The sequence below is a fragment of the Vulpes vulpes genome, chromosome 12 (assembly GCF_048418805.1).
Source record: "Vulpes vulpes isolate BD-2025 chromosome 12, VulVul3, whole genome shotgun sequence".
In the NCBI taxonomy this organism is placed as follows: Eukaryota; Metazoa; Chordata; class Mammalia; order Carnivora; family Canidae; genus Vulpes; species Vulpes vulpes.
Genome location: NC_132791.1, coordinates 44456543 through 44477861, shown reverse-complemented (window position 1 = coordinate 44477861; position 21319 = coordinate 44456543). Strand labels below are relative to the sequence as shown.

Below are 21319 nucleotides of genomic sequence, written 5' to 3'. Positions count from 1 at the left end.
AGTACCCTTTAGACTGTTTTGGTTACTCCAGCTTTGTAGTATATTTTGAAATTCAGAATTGTGGTATCACCAACTTTTTTTTTTCTCAAGATTGCATTAACCATTTGGGGTCTTTTGTGGCTCCACAAAATTTTAGAATTATTTGTTGAGTTCTGTGAAAAATGCTGTTGGTATTTTAATAAGAACTTTATTGACTCTGTAAGTTGCTTTGGGTAGTATGGACATTTATTTAAACAATTTTAATTTCTAAGCTCCATTCTTGATTAGAATCATATGGGATGATTATTAAAATTTAGATTCCTGCCAACTCTAACCCCTTTTCTTGATCCTTTGTTTTTGTAACAGTTGTATCACATAATAATGCTTGCACAGTCAGGTTTGAAAAGCACTAAAAGCAAATGAATTATAAAAGTACAAATGCAGGAATCATATTATTTCTTGAGATGACATATTTTGGAATACAGGAATTTTTCCATTTCCCTTCAAATTCAATCACATGGGGAGTTGAATATCCTACCCAGGCCCACATTATGTGCCATTTGGATACCCCTTTTCTCCTTTCTGCTTCTTCTCTCCACTTCCCTCATCCTTGGAAAAAAGAAAACTACTCCCAAGTAATACCCTCTTGGAACATGTGGAAAAACTTATGGGGGCTGGTAGGCCTTTATTACCTAAAGTATGGCCCATGGAGCAGTAACATCAGTATCATTAGGGAACTTGTGACAAATATAAATTTCAGGCCCTGATTTATGGCATTGACTCTCAACTCCAGCTGCAGATAGGCTCACCAGAAGCTAGAGCATCACGCTAAGCTCCACCCAGAGATACTGAGTTAATTGTTTTCAGTGGAGCCCAGGTATTAACTTTTTTTCTTAACATCCCAGGTGATTTTGACATGCAGTTTGGGTGAAGAAACATTCATTTAGAGGAACAGTTTGAGCAGAAAACTTCAGATTGATTTTAGAACTTCTACTCCATAGCCTTCTCCAGCATCCTAAAGGAATCCAGTGTCCAAAAATCCCTTCAGATTTCCATACATGATGGTACTAGGACCTCTTAGCTGTGATATTTACTGTTATTGATGCATCCAGCCTAGTCCGATGTCTATCCTGCCTTCTTGATAATCTCAGGTACTGAATGAGCTTGACGATTAAAGTAGAAAACATTCATAATGTCAATGGGAACAGGATACAAACCAATGACATCCTACTATATTTTGAAGACAAAGTTAAGTACTTTCATGCATAGCAATGATAATGTTTTTTTTTAAGATTTTATGTATTTATTCATGAGAGACACAGAGAGAGGTAGAGACATAGACAGAGGGAGGAGCAGGCTCCCTGTGGAGAGCCCAATGGGGGCCTCAATCCCAGGACCCTGGGATCAAGTCCTGAGCCGAAGGCAGATGCTCAACCACTGAGGCACCCAGGCATCCCCAATAATGATCATGTGTACTTATATTATGGTTAGGACCCTAATCCTCATGACTACTATTGCTTTTTATATTTTGACTATTGTAAGGTGATGATATGCTTGCCTTTGAATAGATTGTAGCATTTAAAATACATTTATTTTCTGTACAATCTTACATCTCATACACTTGAAAATTATTTGAAAAGATTGACTTTTTCTGATTTACCCTGAAATAATCAATTAATGAGAGGGAAAAGTAGACCTTGGTAGTTAGCAAGACCCAGTTTTGTTGTTGTTATTGTTGTTTTGTTTTTGTTTTAATTTATGTATGTGGCTGAACTAAAACATGGCATTTTCCCCCTAATCTTAAGATTGATCTTTACACAGTGAAGAGCACTAAAAATCAAATTCAAGTCAAATGCTTAGGAAGTATTATCTGAAATTCCTTGAATAGGAGGCAAAGGAATGAGTTATTTATATAATATCTTGCTATTCATAGTGTGACCCTTGAACTTGCAGCTTTGACATCACTTGGGAGCTGACAGAAATGCAGACTATTGACCTACTAAATGAGAATCTGCATTTTAACAAGATAGCTTCCTGAGCATATTAAAGTTTGAGAGCACTAATATAATATCCAGTAAGACACATTTTTTTTCTCCAACATTTGTCCTTTCCAAAATCACATCCCATGTAAGTTGTCCATTCCTCTTCCTTACCCAAACTCTTGATAAACTTTTCACACACTCCAAACTTTATGCTATTCTCTTTCCACTTTCATCTCTGGTCATCTCTTATTTTGCTAAGCAGTCTAGCATGCATAGAAGCAGGATGCTTAACAAATGCACTTTTTCAGATGCCTTATTGCAGTTGAATAAGAGAGAAAATTAATGACACTTTCTTTACTCTAAACTGTTCAACTCTCAAGGAATAAAATGGATAATAATGCAATGTATTCTCTTCATAAATCTGGCAATGAGAACATAGTCCATGAAAATATCAATTCTCCAGTATAGTAAAAGCACAGAAATATGTTGTTTGCTTTCCCAAGATAGATGTAAAAGGGTACCAACTTTTCCAGAGATGAATAAGATTGATACAAACTACTTCCACTAATCATAGATTTCAATGAATAATCAATCATGATAATCCAAGACAATTATGTCAGTTAAGACATATAAATCATTTTTCTGATTTCACTTCTCATAAAAATAATAGAGAAAAATTATTTATGGAAATAATGTTGGGTATTTCATTATAAATAGAACCCATATACAATATTCTTCATAACTACTTACACAGTGACTCACAGTAAGATGCTAGTTTTTTAAATGATTGAGAGTTTGAATATGTGAGGCATCTGCGAAAGAAAAATCTCCATTGGCATAGGTTGAAAACTAAATTCTTTTTTTTTTTTTTAATTTATTTATGATAGTCACAGAGAGAGAGAGAGAGAGAGAGAGAGAGAGAGAGGCAGAGACATAGGCAGAGGGAGAAGCAGGCTCCATGCACCGGGAGCCCGATGTGGGATTCGATCCCGGGTCTCCAGGATTGCGCCCTGGGCCAAAGGCAGGCGCTAAACCGCTGCGCCACCCAGGGATCCCTGAAAACTAAATTCTTACTTTGAATTGAAAAAGAAGAAACAAAACATCCTAAAATGCCTAATGAGTTGCCGAGAAAATCTCTTTCAATTTTTTTTCCTTCCTTTCCTTTGAGGGAAAACTATTGTAGTATATATGTCATTATCATTATTATTATTTTCCAAAACACTTAATACCATTTTTCATTCCCCCACATACAATATTGCCCAATATAAGTCCACAAAAGCAGCCACAAGCACATTTATAACAAACATAAAAAATTGTCATTCAATTTCTACTGTCCAGTATGATGATTCAACTAAAGTAAAATCAGATTTAATCAGCTATGAAACTGGAAACATGAAAGTCAGCCTGTGTGTCTATCATGACCATGATCATTAACACCTTTATGAAATAGGAGAAAAGAAAGAAACATCTGCTTCTTCTTACCAAATTTCGATATAACTTTAGATTACTTTTTTAAAAATTATTTCTTTAAAAGACATTCTGCTGCCTTTGGTGGTGTGAACATTTGAGTGCTTCTCAGAGTCATTCCTGGGCAAATAGATGGTGCACATTTAATGGAAAACATTTGGATAAAAGTGCCCCTCCTCCACTCTGGGTATACAAGTACAGGACACTTCTGATTTCCAGTCTTGGCTCGTTTCAGAAGAAAAAAGGGAAGGGTTATATCCCTGGAAAAAAATATAGCCTACTTCAGGGCATGCTTGACTTTCATTTCATTTAAGTGTTCATATTTTTACAAGCTTCATACACAACATAAATCCTTTTGAATATCAGAAAGTAAAACACTATGCAGAATTGAGAAGAGAAAAATCAACTTACCACAGTTGTTCAGTTAATTGACAGGCACCATCATCTGAAACAGCAAAAATATATTTTAATATTGCAATCATAAAAACTACCAAAGACTTACAAATTGTCTTCACATACATATTGTGAATTTATCTACAGAAGTAAAATTAAATAAGCAATAAAGATACGTAATTTGATCTCAATCATTTAGATATTTCATATGAAAGTGTTTCATTCCACCATCCTAGATCCAAATTAAATAGCTGGTTGTTTTTGAAAAACTTTTGTATACTGGCAAACGTATATATTGTAACCATATTTTATTTTGATGTCCAAGTTTCAAAATACAGAAAATCCTGTATAACATGGTCTTTGTCCAGGGATGGACATGATCATGATATCTTATCCTAATACATAGCCCTGATGATTACCCATAAATCACCATGCTGATACAAAAAAAAATCACTCTATTGTTTGTATAAAAAAGCTGAAGTATTTAGCAAAATGTCCAGGAGTTTTAGTCAACTGCTCCTGTTCTACCTTTCTAAGACCCTCTCTTAAAATTCTCTAGTGAGTCCTCATTCTACCTTTCAAGTTTATCTCCCACTATTTTCTCCTGTGCCCTATACTCAGGTCATATCATAAATACATTCTTTTTTTTTTCTTTTAAAACAATACTTTGGTTCACCCCTTTCTCTCCACCTCCATATTTTTTCTACCCATTCTTTAGGGCTACCTCAACTAACTTTTCAGTGAAGTTTATCTTGACACCCAGTGAAAAAGTTACTCTTCTTTTTCTACATGTTCCCAACATATTTTGTACCTCTACTATAGTACTCAATGGGCATTTATGCTTTGATCTTGCTCATTTTTACCTACCCAGAAGACTTCCTGCTATGCCTTTGGCATGGGAGATGTTCAGAAGATGAAGAGTAAGCTAAAGGGAACAATGTATTTAATACAGAGATAATATGTTGCATATATTTTTCTTATGTTAATATGCGTTCATTGAAGAGAAAAATATTGCTGTATTGCACCAGTTTTTGGTAATAAAAACTTAAATTTTAAAGGAATGGTAATATCCATTATGAATGAAACCTTTAGTTTCATGAAAAAATAAAGACTCAAAATTAAAGAAAATTTTCTCTATTGATAAATGGCTTTTTAGGCAAGTTCTTTAAGACATTTTTCGTATCTTATGGGAATACATTTTATTTTACTTTTATATTTAAAAAATTAAAAATCATTTTTTTCACAGGCTTAAATTTTGTATGAAAAGGTGATAATACTTTCTGGCCCTCTATTAGTGCAGCATATGTTTGAGATTAGTGTTTTGAAGAATTGTGACAGATTTGCCTTGAGCCATTAACATGATCACCCCAGCAACAAGCCTGAAATTAGTTCCATCATCTTAGAAAACAGAATCTCTCATTTTGTGGAGAATGAAATGATGGCATTGCTTTGTTTGTAATTTTGTACTCCTGGCCAAGTTAACTATACCAGAACAAACTCCGCTTATATAAAGCATGAAAGTGCATTACCCACCTACAATGTCTTATCCTTCATTCTTCTGGGCCCACAATTACTTTAAACTTCAAAAAAGTAAACCATTTTGTTCAATTATTCATATCAATTTTTCCCTAGATGACTATAAATTGGCAATCTCTTCAACCATTTTTTAAAAAGTCTTACTATTTTCATGTATTATATTAAATATCAAGAAAAAGTATTCTTGAATAGCAAAATTTTAAATAATAGATTAAAAGATTTACATGAATATTTAAAATTATAGCAATGTTCCTTAATTTGATGAGAGGGAGAACTTTATATTAGATTCTTTGTATCTGAACCTAAAATATAATATTTCAACCTGCAGCTTCTTTGATTATTTATTCTTCATTCCAATCTTCTATAATTCTCATAAAAAGAACATGGGTCTAGAATGCAATAAAGAAAAATAAAACTCGTGTGTATGTGGAGGGGGTTAATAATTCTGGGAAGTTCTTAAAGTAAAATAATATTACTAATTTAATATATGTTGATAGCATTAGTCTACAACCTGGTCACTGGTGGACAACATTTTCCTTAACAAGTGTTAAAACTCCCAAAATGTTTTAAGAAGAGAAATGAGCTATTATTACATAGCACCTTTATAACCATATTTTATTTTGATGTCGAAGTACTTATAAATATTAATACAAATGAATCATTGAGTTTTAGGTAAAATTAGTAATACCTGAAAATCATCTATATTTACTTTGAATTTCTTTTAAAATATTGAGTGCGGACTCTACATACTGATTTGTTGAAGATGACACTAGTAGATAATGAACTAAAAAAACATCAGTGGCAAGCACCCTTGAATTTATTGTTGCTTTGCATTTCTGTGTCAGAGGTAATGCAATCAAAGTTGGACTAGGGACTTCAGGGACTCATGGCTTTCTGAAAGCAATGATCCCATGGTAGTCTCCCGTTTCACTCAAAAGGCAGCCAAAATTAAATAAAGAAAATCTCTTTAGAAAGAAATGTGAAACGTGTAATGTTTTAATCAATAACTGTTCTAGGGACATTTAAGTGGAGATGTTCTTCCATGTGACTGGAATTTTCAAAGAACAAGACGGATCAAAACCTCTAGCTCTAGTAACAATATATTTTAATGACCTAGAATTTCTAATATATTTATTTATCTAATTCAGCATCTTTACTGATCCAAATTTTCTATTTTTCTTTCTTTCTTCTTCTTTTTTTTTTCCTAGCTAAATATCTTTTCCATTCCCCTTCTTCTGCATTTTGATCAGGTCCTAAGAATTACATCCACAAAAAATGGAAATCCTTCCATATAAAACAGATAACTTACTAACTGGATAAGCAATTGATTGAGAAATAAGAAGGAAGATCTTACTGAAAACTTTGGAACTTTTGTTTTGATTCCAGAGATGCTGGCATGAGTACAGAAAAGGAGTCATCTCAGATAAAATGATTTATGGATAGCACAAGCACCTACAAAAATTTTTTTCTTAAAAGAAGTTTTTTGAGGTCCTTTCATATGCAAATTTATTCAAATAGTACTTACAATTAACCATCTACCTCTCTATATTTGACTATTTAATTCTCATAGAGAGCATCTATTTTCTATGAAAGAACCCGGGTGTTTGAATGCAGGAACAGAATACTAAGTGGGATATCATTCCAATATTGTGGTTATACGATTTGTTAGAAAATAAGAAGAATAATTTAAATATGTATTATTGCCTTCTCTGTATATCAGTACTAAGCAGGTGGTAGGAGTAAGCCAGCTATTTCTGCATTTACTTGTAGAACCAATTATAGAAATAATTATGAAAACAAATGCAAATAGGTATTCACTTGGCATAGAAAATTATTTTAGCAATGAAATTCCTGAGTTTCCATAGTATCACTGAAATATATACATGCATATAATACATACATATCATGTGTATCATTTCTCTGACAAGTACACACACATATATATATACATATATACAAATATATGTATAAGTGCTCAGAGGGATTCTCCTCTTTTTTAATTTTTTTAATTTTTTTAATTTATTCATGAGAGATGGGGAGAGAGAGAGAGAGAGAGGCAGAGACAAAGTCAGATGGAGAAGCAGGCTCCATGCAGGGAGCCCAACACGAGACTCGATCAGGGGACTCCAGGACCACACCCTGGGCCGAAGGCAGGCACCAAACCGCTGAGCCACCCAGGGATCCCCTCCTTTTTTCTAATTTTATCAGATTTCTTTCTTTTGGCATTTCCTTTTCTTTATTCAAAAACTCCAGCTTTCATTTCTCACATAAGTCATGAGCAAGTCTAGGACTTGAGCTAAAGTAGCAGGAGATGAGTGGTAGTAATAGGGAAAGAAATCAAGAATGAAATGGAATTGGTATGACTAAGCCTCAAGACATGTTCCATAAATGGCCCCTGAATCAAAGTCCAGAATAGTCTTGTGAGTGTGTGTATGTGTAAAAAAAGAAAGGATAAACATTAGGTCAAACATTATTTGTATAAACATTAGATAAACATAACTTAGAGAAATACGTTAAGGAAATCTTCAGTGGCCAAAATGAGGGGAAAAAGTGGAAAATGACTGATATGGAGTCACTGATCTTTTGGGTCTCTGGGACACTTATGAATCTCTGCCAAGAGACTTTGGATTTCAAGGACAAGAGATTGAAGAGCCTAACATGAAAATCTCTTACATAGGTATGGGGGTTGAATTTAAACTATTGATAAGAACAGAAAAATTCCACAGAAAGAATTTAACAAAAAATTATTTCTGGTTTGGTACCTTCACATTCTGTGTCCAAAATTCTCTGGAAAGGCACACCCCCAACAAAAGATTTAGGGATTATGAATATAAAACCTTGCTAAGCAGTAATTCAAATCATAATTATCAAACAAATAAATAAATCTTGAGTGAGAGTCAACAGAAAGACCAAAGAACAAGATTAAAAACACCAAAACATTCTGATAATGGGATTACTAAAGGTAAGTTATAAAATAATTAAAAATGAAAGATGGAGAGAAAATATATGAAATAAACAAGATGCTATCAAAAGAACAAAACCATTTTCATTGAGTGCCAATAATAATTTTACAAATAAAAATATCATTAAAACTCATAAACAGATATATTAAATATAGCTAAGAAATAATTATCAAGAAAACAGTATTGTCCAACACATTGCCAGAGAAACAAAGAAGGGGAAAAAAAGTGATAAGAAAGAGCTTATGAAACACTAAAAAAGAAGAAAATATCAGTGAGATGGTCCAAAAGTTGTCTAATAAGAGCCAGAAAGACAATGAGCAGAAGTATCCTTAAAAGAGTAATATAAATAAGTAAATAAATAAATAAATAAATAAATAAATAAATAATATATGAAATATGTTTAAGAATTGTGATATTAATATATATATGCATATGTATATGTAACTTGTGATATGTATTTGTATATCTATATAAATTTGTTTATGTTGGTCTATCTATTTACCTATGTATCTCTTCAGAGAGTTAGATTCATCTCAAGATAAATTCAATCAAATCTACCTCACAAACAAACATAAACACAAATTTAAAAATAGCTAGAAGAAAAAATAGGTATTTAAACAGGAGAAGATTGGTTCGTAGCAAATTTTTCAACAAGAATAGTAGAACATGTAAAATAGAAGAATCATATCTCAACAGTGCTAAGTGAAAATAAATATTACAGCAGCCTTTACCTGTCTATATACTAATTTATTTTATTTTTAATAAAATATTATATTTATTTATCCATGAGAGACACAGACAGAGGCAGAGATAGAGGGCGAAGCAGGCTCCATGCAGTGAGCCTGGTGCGAGACTCGATTCCAGGACCACAGGATCAAGCCCTGAGCTGAAGGCAGATGCTCAACCACTGAGCCACCCAGGCATCCCAATGTAAAATAATTTATTAATGAAGATTAAAAGAGATATTTTCAGACAAAAATAATCACTGGCTTCTACTACATCCTTTGCTGAGGAAAATCTAAAAGATACAATTTAGGAAGAAGTAAACTGAATTTAGAAAGAAACAGATGTAAAAAAGAATGGCAAATAAAGACACTGATTCACATAGTTAAATCTAAAAAAATCACTATATAAAAATAATACAGTAGTATTAATAATGTATAAAATATTATAATATAGTAATATCAGTAATTAATTTGGGGGCAAATTAAACAAAGTTACTGAAATATTGTATATCTATAATATGCAAAAGATTAGTGGGAGGGGTTACAGTTAAAGTGTTCTAAAGCTCTTATATTTTTTGGATAAGGGTGGGAATATTTACTAGCTTTATGCTTTATTAAGTGAGGTATCACCATTAAAACTTAAAGGTCACCACTGAGACAAACAAGAAAAAAAGAAGGTACAATATCCAAATGATTAGGAGGAGGAAAAAGAAAAAGAAATCACTATAAAAAAAAAAAAGAGAGAGAGAGAGAGAGAGAGAGAGAAATACCATGCATAGAATTAGCTAAGTAAATTAAAAGCACACACCAAATAAATGAATAAAATACATCAGTAACCACAATAAACGTGTTGGATCAGAGGCTCGGGAGTTCTCCAGGTGAAATCTGAAACTGGTTCCTTATACAAGAGGGCATGGGAAGACTGAAAAAAAGGCAGACCACCCAGACGGGCCGATGGCAGATCTCTAAACAAGCAAGGGAATTTATCTATAAGGCTGTCTTGGGTGGCTGCAGGAGGAGCATATCTCTGCACTTGCCTGAAAGAACTTAAAGGTATATATAGAGGCTTAACAGGGTTCAGCGACATGTACAGCCCAGATGATCTCAACGACAATCATCTTGTCCAGGTTGTATCCTTGAAGTAACTCTGGCTGTGAGAACAGTGGGCATAAAGTATATTCCAAGGCCTGGAGAGTGGGTTAGAAGCCACCACTGCCTGGATTTGGCTCAGGGGTCAATTGGTGATCATGATCCTCAAAGACCTCCTTGAACAAAATGTGAGTGAACTCAGCTGCTAGTTAAAGATGAACATTCTGATATTCTCCTTCCTCTTCTTCCCAGAATTGTATCACCCTTCTTACTCACTTTTTCAGGTCCCCACCACTCATGCTCAGCAGCATCTGCTTGCTTTCCTCCTAGTTGCAGTGAAGAATAGGACAGGCTCACCTGTTCTCCCCTTTGCTATGTTTCCAAAACCAACAAAGCCATTTTATAGTTTTCTAAGCACTTCTACTTATAGAAGTAAATAGGAAACAAGTAGCAGGGAAGATATTGAAAATATAAATAGCAAAAGAAAAAGTCCTTATTTTCAAAAAGGTTGATCAACTTGCCCTGGTTTTAAGACCGAAAGTCCCAAGCTTAGGAAATCTCCCCCACCTCCATGACAGTCCTAAGGAATAAAGGATTGTTGGTTTTCTAGTGTTTCAGCTAGCATCTGCTATATTTTATTTCTCCAGAACATGAAGAACTGTAGATTTTGACCTTTTTGTACCCTCTTCTTATTCATTTTTCCTCTTAGATTTTGAGATCCTTGCCTGGTCACTTCACATACCTTCAAGAACTTTCAAAGTAATACTACCCTGCTGTTCTTTGTTCTCTTATTTATAAACATTTTATGCTACAAAAAATATTTGAACCACATGATAAATTTAATGGATCTACTATTGTGCAATATCAAATAACAAAATAGTGAGTTAAAATGAGTATTTTTCTTTATTATAAATTCAATAATTATTTTTAGTATTTATTAAACAAGTATTTTAAACATCTATCATGTGTTGTGTGCTATTCTCACTGGGGATAGGATGGAGGCTATGTGGACATGTTTCCACTTACATTCTTGTAGAGTGGAGGAGTGAGGGGGAAAAGTCTATAAGCAAATAGACAAAGCAATAAAATGATTTTGGATAATTATGTAATAAGGAAAATGAAGTGTTGTGGCTCAGAGAAGGAGTATTTTGGATAGTCAGGCCATATACCTCAGAACAAGACAGCTATCCAAGATAAGAGGATAAAATGTAAATGTAAAGGGATACTGAGCACCTGTGGCCTTGTGTGAACTTACATCAAGCAACAGAAAGGAGGACGATATAACTGGTGATCTAGTGAGTAGGAAAGAGTGGCAAAAGATACATAAAAAAGGGGGTAGGGTATATCACATGCTGTGTGGTGGCCATTGTTGAGAAGTTGGATTTCATTCTAAGGGCAATAGGAAGTCACTGGAGGATTTTAAGCAGTAATGACATTATCTGATTTTGTTTGAAATATGTGTATGGCTACTCTGGAAAATGGAGACCAGAGGCAGGAATAAAAACTGAGAGATCAGTTCTGAAACTTCTCAGGAAAGAACTTGTAGTGATTTAGACTAAATATTTGGTGAGTTAGAAAGTTGGATGGATTGATCTAGGATACATTTCAAAGGTAAAGTCAACAGAACTTACTGATGGATTGGATGTGGGTCATGAGTAAAAAAAAAAGGATGAATACCGGTTGGATTTTAGTAACTGAGGGCTGTTGGTATTGATTGTCAGGGACAAGGCTGGTGGAGAATATAGGTTGGGCCAGATGTGTGTATCATCTGTGATGATTCTAGTTTCGCCACATTAGGCTGAGATATTTCATAGCTATATGAGTGGAAATGTTAAGTAGGGAGTTGGGTGTAGTAATTGGTAGTTAAGAAGAGAAATTAGGTCTGGTGATACATATTGGGAACCTTTTTTTTTTTTCCATATTGGGAAACTTTATCGTAGATACAGTATCTAGAGGCATGGGAATTGGAGTGTGTGTCAGTAGCAGAGTATAAGGCTAGGCCACAGTCTAAGGAATCCCAATATTAAGGGTGAGAACTGAAGGCAAATTACAATCAAGTTCTGTGGGATTTAGCTCAGAAGGGGGATTTTATTCAGTCTTTACCAAGTACCTACTTAACAGCACATTCTGTGGTAGGTGCCTCAGTAAACAAAATTGGCTTATGCCTCATGTGGTTTATAGTTTAGATACTACAAAATTATATTTCTCTTTCCAGCATTTCTGAATGTACAATAACATTCCAGGGGCACCTTGATGATTTGTCAATTTCAACTGGTTCTTTATTATTCCAGTGCCAAGAATTTCTTATAACTACTCCTCTCCTTCATTTCTTCCCAATTCCTTTCAAGATCTAAAACCCACAGATTAACTCAATAGGAAAAAGAAATGACATCATGATATTGTTTTTCCTTGAATTACACATTTCAGGAAAAGGGAATATAATAAATTCACAATGAAATTGCAGTTTAATATTGTTCTTTTACTTTATTTGATCCTATTTTTTTGCAGGTTATAACTGAGCAACATGGAAAATCATAAAGGCTGCTTCAAGAAGAATGATTACAGTGATGGACTCTCAGATTGCGTGAGTGTCACAAACCACCACAAAAACTGCAGGCAAAGCAACAATGTGCATCCAACACCAGTAGAATAAACAAAGTAAAAATAAAAATGAATCATTACAATCTCTTTAATCCTAGAGGAAATATGTAGATAGACAACGTGAAACAAATTTCACAGGCAGCCTCTTGCTCTAGGGCATGATTTATAACTTTAGCCTGAGTAAATCTGCTTTAGTTTCAATTAATAAAATTGTAAATTCAGGATCTATGTTATAGCAAAGTTATACTTTGGTTTTGTACAATGTTAAAGTACTCTTTGTTATGGCAAAATACAGCTGTGAAAAAAAAACACTCTTGTATGACGTGAACATGATTGGTTCAAAATTGAATTTTTATCCTGTAACTCTGGGGAGACAATTGCCTAACAATATGTATTTTTCTCCCATATTCACCATTGTCTCCACCAATACCGAAATCATTTTTCTGTAGCTTTTGGAAATTGTACTGATGTTTGTCCTTTGGCTTTTCTCTTTCTTGAGATTATTTTTAATTTGCTAACACATTGCAAACACTATAGCTTTGCATATTTTCTGCACATTTAATCTGTTTGTCATAAAAAAGTAGGGAATTTGCTGTTTAATTTTGCTATGTTTTCTCTGTGCATTAAAAATGTATTCTTTGGATAACTTATGTTTGGAATATGAAGTACTAATGTAAAATCTACCTTTGCATTCTATTTAGAGGAGTAAAATATATGGAGAAGATTAAATAGCTGAAACAGGATTTCAATGGGAATTTTCACATACCTAAGAAGACGTATGTTTTTGAAACATATTAAAATTATTCTCTAAAAATTGTTATTACAAATAAAGGACCAACCATTGTCATTGCTTTGTTTTGGGGTAGGGACAGCCAAAATCCACTCTCTTATTATCTCCTACTGTTAAGTAGAAGCCTTAGAATAGTAAACTTGAGTAGACACTAAGGTATGAGTTCTATTCAATGAAGTAAATAAACTGATGAATTGAGGAGATGGGAGAAGAAATCTTTGTGGTTTAAAAATATGAACATTAAGTAATATTAAGAAAATTATGATTCTATATAACAAGATAATCTGTAACAAAAAAAAAGAAAATCTGTAACATACAAAATAATGGTTTTCAGATATATACATTATTAGTGTCTTGCATTCCTGGCTTTGTCCATGGGTCTGTTTTTCAATTTACCCATATTAGAGCTACAGAATCTAGTCGCTTGGTGGGAATTATGAAAATGTTACTAACATGTAAGTATTCCAGCTGGAATCTCCATATACTCCTCTTATCTATTTCTCTAGTATGAGGCCCATGGTTAATATGTACTTCCCTCTAACTGCAAACTCTTTCTTCCTTAACTCTGATTTCCCTGGTTTCTGCTCAAAGGCAAATGTGTCAGTATATAGGGCTATGTTTCCTATAGAGTTCAGTGTGGTTTCTTGGCATATCCTCTGTTCTACTGTGAATAAACTCAAGTTTTCTGCAAAATTCTATCTTTTCACTAAAATTGAAACTTCTACTTGCAAGTCACTGATTTTTCGAATGGAGGTTTCCTTCCACACATACACCTTCTCCACAATTTTCAATACCACTCTCAGAAATAAGGAGATCAAAGCAACTCTGTGAGAGAATGAAGCTGGTAGCAGAATTGAAAGAGAATGCTGTGATATAAGAGAGAGGACTCTGCTAAAGCTCGGTACTTAAGGAAGGTGTCCTTGGGGATGGGAGATTAAGGTACAGGTTTCTGGGAGACATAAGAAGGGGTAGGAAAGTGACCTTTAAAAAATGTCTGATAGAAACCCTTTTCTCTCCACTTTAAAATGTCCCCATTACCATTCACTCATTCTTGCAGAGGAAGTCTTAGGCCAATTTCATGACTATCAGATATGTGATTGCAAATTCTCAATGTGCCTTGATTTTGAATTTTTTAATGATTGACTATGTCTTCTCCTGATAACTCTTTTCCTTAAACTAAAGATATTTTTTTCTATTTTATTTTTTGGTTTTTGTTTGCTCGTGTTTTTTGTTTTGTTTTGTTTTTGTTTTTTTCCCCACTATAATGCTAAACCTTGATCCTATAGCTAGAAATACTAGATTTGAATCAAGACTGCCACTAACTGCATAATCTTGAGAAAATTACTTAACTTCTCTGGACCTCAGTTTTCTGATCTGTAAGTGGGAATGGTACTTATTTCAGAAAATACTAAAAATAAATACATACATACATACATAAATACATAAATAAATAAATCACCAAGAAAGTAGGAGACTACAATTTGTTTGACCAAAACTTAGATACAGTTGATATAACCTTTCTGAAATTATCTTTACTCCCTTACAATATTCCTACCTGATAAGGATAGATGTGCATTATTCTCATATTAGGCTTTCTGATTTAAATACATAGATACACACACACACACACACACACACACACACACACACTGAACGTATCCCAATGTATTATCCCTACAGTACTTTTATAAAGTTAAGATTATTCCACCTCTAATTGTATTTTATGTACTGGTCACTTCTTGCCGTAGATATAGTCATCTATAATAATACCCAATAGCAGCTTTTAACTGGTATTTCATCATTGAACTCATCATATTGGACTTTAGAGGTTTTTTGTTTTTGTTTTTTGTGATGTATCTGAATGTTTTTGTGTACTTTGAGCTCTCTCAAAGTTGAAACTACATGCTTGGGCCACTACTAGCAATGTGGTCCACTAAGCTGACATGGAGATCCTTTTCCAGTTCAAATATATAGCAATGATGAATTAAGTATAATTTTCTAGAGGCCAGAAAAATCCTATTGAACTAATTCAAGACCAATAACATATCTCATCAGCTAGAAGCAAATTCCAGAAAGGAGTGAAAGGAGACTGCTACAACTAGCTGATAGTATGTAAAACTTCCATGAGAAAGACCTTTAAGTGTAAATGAGATCACAGTATAAAAACTATAAACCACAGGAGTAAAGGACTCTACCATAAGGGAGAATCAGCAGATGCAGGAGATAGAAAAATCAACCTTTCAAGAAACAATTTTTAAAAGCCCTGGAATGATTATTATTTCAAATCCTAATAGAATCTTAGGAATGCAGTTGATTTTCAAGTTTACTGGATAAATGACTCCAAAGATTTTATGCTATCGAAACTCATATTTCAAGTAAAAACAAAAAATAACCACAAAAAACCTCTTCAAATACTAAATTCTCAAATATTTTATGTTTAATATATACAATATGGTTTAATACTTGTTCCAAATCAACAATTTCATGTAAAAGTATGGAATTATTGAAATATAATATCTTTACTTCATTGACTACCATCTTTTGCTACCTGCAAGAGAAAATATGAATATTTAAAAAAACATTAAAAAGTCTGTTGTCAAACACACTTGTGAAGTAATACAACACAATGAAAATTACAGAAACATTCACTAACCAGCCTTATACAAAGTCAGTACTTGCTAGATTTCTTTAAAGACATCATCCATTGTTTAGATAAATGAAGTGACTTCTAGACCAGAGGTTAGTGGCACAAATCAATATGCTGAAATATGCATTCTGTCCATATAGTATTTCACTAATGGGTCCTTGGAAATCGGTATGCAGCTTTACTATAAATCCTAAGCTGAAGTTATATTAAAATAAAATTAATTCTGAGATTTGAACTGAGAAATCAATGGAAATGTACACCAAAAATAAGATACTTTTAGACATATATGTCAAAAGAAAAATGGTTTGTGTCATTGCCATTCATAATTCATATTTTTGTTTCCTATGTCCAATTTAAATTGGATTTTTCTACATCTCCCTTTCCCTGCACAGACAGCCTTTAAAGTACACAAGCATTCCATGCTGGGGAGAAATCCATACATGTGATCCTTATCAAAAATATAAAAATCAAAAATCAAAAATAACCAGAATCTGAATAATAAGAAAGTCTTCAACTTGTTAGAGAGTGTAGGGGAAGAAAAGCATTCCCTTCTTTCCTTCTATATTCTTTGGCTGGCCTGATAATTAAATTGACACAGGCAGATTAACAGGGAAAAACAAATTTAGTTTTGTAAGTATGGAGCCCCAAAGAAATAAACCTTCCAGAAGTGACCAAAGCAAACCGCTTTTATACCTTTGAGACAAAGAAACAATTTGTGAAGAATTGACAAAATAAAGAAGTTTGGGCTTGCGGTGGCAAATTAATGAGGAAATACTAAGGTTTGTTTATCTGTCTTCTTGCCCCCGAAATCCCTCTCTTCAGCAATAAAGATGTCATCTACCCTCTAGGTGCAGGGAGGGTACCCTTCACGTGGGAAATTTATTTCCTGCTTATGGGGGAACAGAGGAAGGTCAGAAAAACCTTATTTCACTGACTCTTTCTTAGCTAACTTTAATGCAAAATAACCAATATGTCAGAATGGTATATTCTGGAATGGCCTTCCTTGAACCCCATCAAGAGGTATTTGGGGATCAGGAGCAGGACACTTCCAGAAAAAAAACATACACATTGTGAATGGAAGCTTATGTGATGAGATCAAATAAATGCAGTCACCCGACACCTGCACACGTATGCACACTCATTCACACAAAATCTTTATAAGTGGATTTCCGATAAGAAACAGTTAATTCTGGGAAGGTGATGTTGGGAAAAATTTCCTACATATGAGAGATAGCAAAAAAATTGGAAGGCCCTTTATGCATGGGCACAGGAATAATTAAGGGAATGAAATGCATCTTTAAACTCATCTAGTTTGCACAACAAACAGGAGGTAGAAATAGAAAAAAAAATGCCCCCCCTTCCTTCAGTCTTCCTTCTCTCCCTTCTTCCTTTCCTTGCAAATTAATTACTAAGGTCCATCATGTGCAAGGCTCTAAGTATACAACTAGGAAAATGGTCTTGCTTCTACCCTCAAAGAGCACATGGTCTGACAGAACAAACAAAAATGTCAACCATTTATGAGAGTAACATGTGGCAAACTCACCTCGTGCTGCAGCATGGGGACAAATTTGTCTGACTACAGGCACAAGTACACATTAGGGAAGGTGGATAGGTTACGATGAGACCTAGATGGTCAGGTACAAGAGTTCAGGAGTGATAGGGTAGGAGAAAAGCAGAGAGCTTTAGGGATTATTAATTGGGGAAAGGTACCATAAAACAACTGACTGTGCTTAAATGAAGTTGCACTTTAGTATGTGTGTTATGCACATGTACACACATGTACACTAGGCTTGAATAATTATCATTATTTTACTATTATCTATTAAAGCTATTATTGCCACATGTCATGGACTCCCAAATGCATGCCTGCATACACGTGCATGGGCATACCCATAACAAACATATTCTGCAGAGTTCTATAACCACAATCATGCTACAAGCAGAAGCTGCTGTCATGAACTGACTGAATAATGTGCAGTGACCTAAATTGGGGCTTAGAATAAATGTAGGTGCGTGCATGCCTTAATCAAATAAAAAGTAGGGCAAATACATATATTGACTTTTTTTTTTTTTCCGTCAGAGCTGAGAAGCCTTCTTTTGTGTGTGTGTGTGTGTGTGTATGTGTGTGTGTATGGGTGTGCATAGCTATAAAAATAAATATACCATTAACCTAAAAGAAAATGAACCATAAAGTGAGTTTCTATCAAAATAAACATGAAATGGATTAAAAATTAAACTCCAGACTGGGACATATTTTGTGTTCTTTTGCACCTGCCAATAATGTATTAGGATACACAGTAAAATCCCTGAGGATATGTGGCATTGCCTGTCCTTTTCATGATAATCAGGGTGGGGGTGAGAACAAAGACTTTTGTCTCAGAATTGTGCCTTGTAAGATTAACACTCAAATACAAAATAATTTCTAAACTGCCAAACATACGTTATTTCCTTCAGAATCATGAGCAATTTGTGTGGCTTTGTCTAGAAATAATTCCCATGAATGTCGTCACCAATATCTAGAACTATGTAAACAAAAGCTGCTAAATTACACTTTTTCTCTAAGTATAGTGGGACGTCGTACGATGCCACTCACTACCCGGGCATCATTGAAATTGTTAAACCTGAAATAGAAATAACCTTTTGCTAACGTTTCTAAAATGAGAGTTAAATCACCTTACATTGCCAAGTTGAAAGGGGGTATTTGCCTTCTGATGCCTGAGGAAAGGAGTTAGGCAGGCAACTTCCATTACCAGCAGAGTGGCAAACGGCGAGAGTGCCTGCGTGTGAGACTGACAATGTCCCTTTTAATATTTTAAATTAAAGAGAGAATTCACAATGCACAGAATTTCAACACTATGCAGAAAAAAAAGATCCCTAGGGAATTAAATGCAAGATTTTGAAAAGATTCTCTAAGCAAAGAAGTAAAATATTAAACTTTCAATGAGCTGGAGGTCCCATAGGGAAAGGGACAGATGGAATCACTTAAAGCACAACAGTCATTTTACAGGTGAGAATACTGAGGCCAGAATAGGAATGGGACCTCCAGCAGGGCCCCACAGTGACTGCAGTCTTCTTTCTGCTATGCCTGGCTATCCCGACAAGCAGCGAAACACAGAATCAGGCATTACGGCTGCACTTCAGATGTAACTTAGTCGTATCCCCAAATCATGCAGATACTACCATTTCTTTTCTTTGCCAGAATCATCTAGAATCAATTTCTGTTTTACAAATAGAACTCTCATCCACTTTAGCATCTTAAGCTTAGACATTATTTCATATTATAACAAATTCGTTTTTTTCTGAATTCAATATTTGTGGCTTTGCAGCGGAGACAGTCATTATATCATACCGCCTAAGACATCAAACAGCCGGGCCTTTGTAGTCATTGCTTCATTTGCTCTATCTGTGCTTTTCTATCAGCCTTTCAATTTCTTATTGCCAAGATCCTATCCCCTGTTGCCACCTTCCCAGCATCCAACCATTAGGGGTCTGAGCACAGAAACACACTCTTTTCCCCCTGATGCAATTATTACCACATACACCTAATCTCTTTAGTCACCTCCTTCCTGCATTCCCCACCTTATGAGCCCCAATCACCCGTCATGAGCAGGAAGACAGTTTGGCGACTCTCACTTCACCCACGTCTAATATCCACTCTCAAATTGATCTTCATCCATACCCATCATTACTCCCTTAAGTATATTTTTTATTCTTACATTTGCTGCTTTCAGGCCACCTCATAGGCTTCTCTGTTGTTATGTGCCATCTTCCAAATTTGTCTTGCCACATGCCTTCACCTTTTTTGGCAATCTAACAAATTGATGGGCTCTGATGTTAGCCATCTCTGGGTCTACTTTGCACTCTTCCAAGGCCTTCCGAACACAGTGCCTTCAAACAGAGACCTCATTAAGTATCCTTCAGAAGGATAATATCTTTTAGAAAAGGAAAGAACAGTTGAGGGGTATGGTTTTGGCAGTGGTGCTTAGCATTGCACCTCAAATGATACCAGAAAGCATCAGTTTCTCCATCTTGACACAACGGTGATAAGTCCATGTAGCCATTTGCGATGAGAAAGGACATTTTGAGCAAATGACTTATAAAGCATCTTGAAGCATTTAATTTTAACTACATGTCCCTATTTGTTTACTAATTTAAAAAGAAGAAATTACTTACACAAATAAAATGAAACAGAACCTTATTATAATAGACTATGCTGTCAGAATTTTAGTTATGTCAAGGCTATTCATGAGTGTGTGAAAACAACAACAAAAAAACACAGCTAATTAGAAATCATCCCAGAAATAAGCTCTCTGTTCAGATAAAAGCCAAAACGGCCATATGTCATACTTGCTTTTCAACTGAAATTTGGTTGCAGTGTTGGCTCTCTCTTTTTTTTTTTTTTTCTTTTCACTTTGTGACCTTGGTCAAGGTTTTTTCAATTTCTTTAAACTTTGATTTCTTTATTTGTTAAATGGAGGAGGGAGGGAGTGGAGGGCATCTGACTTTAGAATTGTTGTGAGCATTAAATTAGGTAACACTGCTAAAGTAGTTAAGCACACTGTCTGGCACACGATGGCCACTTAATAAATGACAGGTTTTATTACATTTTAGTTATGAGTTTGTTCTTTAAATTAAAAATATAATCACCAATAACAATGTGATTTTAGACTTCAGGAGATGAATCCACATTTATAAAACTGAAAGAATTTCTGGGGAAAAATAGAATTTTCCCTTAAAATATTTCCCCCTCTTCTTTAGAATTGGGTATTGCAAAGCTCTATTGAGAATTCACCTACTATTATTTAAAACAATGTTTGATTGGATTTAAACTATCATGCAACATCTCAAAGGACAATCCAAACTCCTCAATTATCTTTTTCACATACATCTCAAAAGGTATTTTGAGTACCTGAAAGGCCATAATTCTTTTTGCCTAAAGTTTTGAATTCCATCTGATGAAGTTATTATGCTTTGTGAAGCAGTACTATGTCACAGAAACAATGGCTTACATTAACCTCTTACTGCCTTCAGTTAGGTTCTTTCTTTTCCTTCATAAAAGTTAATTTAATGCTTTTGAAAGAAGTGAGATTGGCAGGGATAGAGAATTGAGGTCTACATCACAAAATAGGTACTGACTAGAATAAGTC

At 34.4% G+C, this 21319-nt stretch overlaps 1 protein-coding gene across 47 annotated transcripts in view; it reads right to left on the bottom strand.

The window, feature by feature from the left end:
- Positions 1–21319, bottom strand: part of PTPRD (protein tyrosine phosphatase receptor type D) — a 2173792-nt gene that overhangs the window by 984226 nt on the left and 1168247 nt on the right. For all 47 annotated transcript variants that reach the window (XM_072728319.1, XM_072728317.1, XM_072728336.1 and 44 more), the window contains one exon: positions 3840–3873. The gene's annotated coding sequence lies outside the window, so the exon portion shown is untranslated. The remainder of the gene's footprint in view (positions 1–3839; positions 3874–21319) is intronic.